Here is a 2,539-nt window from a genome sequence, read left to right on the forward strand (position 1 = left end):
TAGTGAAGGCATCGCATCAAAGGTGCGCACCTCGCTGCCCACCTTGGTGTGCTCCGAGGTGCCCACCACGGTGCGCAACGCCGGTGCGAACCCGGGAGCGCCCCGATGTGTGCTCCAAGGTGCGGCGTGCACGAAGTCGGACCCCGGTTTGCCCCGGGTGCGCACCTCGCGTGCACCTTGGTGCGCACACCTTGGCTGGGTTGCGCGGCCTGGTGGGCACCATGGTGCGCACCAAGGAGCGCTCCGAAGTGTGCTCCAAGGTGCGGCGTGCACGAAGTCGGAGCCCGGTTTGCCCCGGGTACGCACCTCGCGTGCACCTTCGCCGGGGTGGGCACCTCGGCTGGGTTGCGCGCCCTGGTGCGCACCAAGGAGCGCTCCGAAGTGTGCTCCAAGGTGCGGCGTGCACGAAGTCGGAGCCCGGTTTGCCCCGGGTGCGCACCTCGCGTGCACCTTCGGCGGGGTTGCGCGCCCTGGTGGGCACCATGGTGCGCACCAAGGAGCGCTCCGAAGTGTGCTCCAAGGTGCGGCGTGCACGAAGTCGGAGCCCGGTTTGCCCCGGGTGCGCACCTCGCGTGCACCTTCGGCGGGGTTGCGCGCCCTGGTGGGCACCATGGTGCGCACCAAGGAGCGCTCCGAAGTGTGCTCCAAGGTGCGGCGTGCACGAAGTCGGAGCCCGGTTTGCCCCGGGTGCGCACCTCGCGTGCACCTTCGCCGCGGTGGGCACCATGGCGTGCACGAAGTCGGAGCCCGGTTTGCCCCGGGTGCGCACCTCGCGTGCACCTTCGCCGGGGTGGGCACCTCGGCTGGGTTGCGCGCCCTGGTGCGCACCAAGGAGCGCTCCGAAGTGTGCTCCAAGGTGCGGCGTGCACGAAGTCGGAGCCCGGTTTGCCCCGGGTGCGCACCTCGCGTGCACCTTCGCCAGGGTGGGCACCTCGGTGCGCACACCTTCTCAATGTTTTCTTGCCTTTTCTGGAAATTGGTGAAGGCAGCGCATCAAAGGTGCGCACCTCGGTGTGCTCCGAGGTGCGAACCCGAGAGCGCTCCGAGGTGCCCACGAAGTCGAAAGTCGGGTTAATTGCATTGTTTTCCCCGGGTGCGCTCCGAGGTGCGCAACATCGGCGCGCACCAAGGAGGGCTCCGAAGTGTGCTCCAAGGTGCGCACGATGGCGTGCACCTCTGGTGCGCACGATTCGGAGCTCGGTTTGACCGGGGTGCGCACACCTTGGCTGGGTTGCGCACCTTTTGTGCGCTCCAAGGTGCGCACGAAGTCGGAGCTCGGTTTGCCCCGGGTGCGCACCTTCGCCAGGGTGCGCACCTTGATGCGCACGCCTTGGCTGGGCTGCGCACCTTGGTGGGCGCCATGGTGCGCACCTTTCGTGCGCTCCAAGGTGCGCACGAAGTCGGAGCTCGGTTTGCCCCGGGTGCGCACCTTGGTGGGCGCCATGGTGCACTCCGAGGTGCCCAAGATTGGTGCGCACCAAGGAGCGCTCCGAAGTGCGCTCCAAGGTGCGCGCGAAGTCGAAAGTTGGGTTAATTGTCCGGTTTGCCTCGGGTGCGCACCTTGCGTGCACCTTCGCCAGGGTGGGCGCCTTGGTGCGCACACCTTGGCTGGGCTGCGCACACCTTGGCACCCGCGTTTCCTTCATTTTAAATTTTTTTTTTTTACAATCTCTCAAGTGGGAAATTCTATAATCTCAACTTTTTTTGCCTTTTCAGGAAACTTTTGAATGGAGCGCATCATTGGTGCGCTCCGAAGTGTGCTCCAAAGCTCTCTCCAGCTGCGTGCACCTGCCCCGGCCGCGCACCCGGCCCCGCCCAGCTTCGCTCACCTGTCCCGGGCGTCTGGTGCGGAACCTTAGAGTAAGAAACATCACCGTGCACCTTGGCCAACGTGCGCGACTCGACCGAGCGCGCACTGGCCGAGGTGCACACCGATTTCACCTGGGTGCGCGCGCAGCACCTCGGGCGCACCGGGGTGCGCGCACAACGCCCGGGTTGCACCGTGGCCTGTGTGCTCGGGGCGCCTCGGGTGCGCGCTCGGTGTCGCCCCCGCGCGCGCGGTAGTGCGGGCAGCGCACCCCGGCCCGGCCCGGCCCCGACGAGAACGCAAACGGGCAAAAGGTTTATTCAAATAGCATTGCGATGCCCGGCGAAAAACTAAAAAAGGGTGCAACACCGGGACTTCCCGGGAGGTCACCCATCCCAGTACTACTCCGGCCCAAGCGCGCTTAACTGCGGAGTTCTGATGGGATCCGGTGCACTAACGCTGGTATGATCGCACCCGTTATGAGCTTGTCGCAGTGTGTACTTAGCAAACCGCGACCCACGTGCGAATCCACCCCGGCCACCCACCCCCGTCGAGGTGCACACCCTCCCTCGCGAAGTGCGCCCCGTTCGCCAAGTGTGAGCCCTGCCCGGGTGCGCGCACCTTGCTAGGGCGTCGGGTGTGCACCCGGCCCGGCCTACGTGCGTGCACCTGTAGGGGGCGTCGTGTGCGTGCAGTGTCCCGTCTGCAACGCGGTGCCCACACACCACCTCG

At 66.2% G+C, this 2,539-nt stretch overlaps 1 non-coding gene across 1 annotated transcript; it reads right to left on the bottom strand.

The window, feature by feature from the left end:
• Positions 1 to 2,164: 2,164 nt before the first annotated feature.
• Positions 2,165 to 2,283, bottom strand: LOC131868752 (5S ribosomal RNA). Its single transcript, XR_009367193.1, has one exon. It is a non-coding gene; the product is annotated as a 5S ribosomal RNA (ribosomal RNA).
• Positions 2,284 to 2,539: the final 256 nt, after the last annotated feature.

The sequence above is a fragment of the Cryptomeria japonica genome, unplaced genomic scaffold (genome assembly GCF_030272615.1).
Source record: "Cryptomeria japonica unplaced genomic scaffold, Sugi_1.0 HiC_scaffold_218, whole genome shotgun sequence".
In the NCBI taxonomy this organism is placed as follows: Eukaryota; Viridiplantae; Streptophyta; class Pinopsida; order Cupressales; family Cupressaceae; genus Cryptomeria; species Cryptomeria japonica.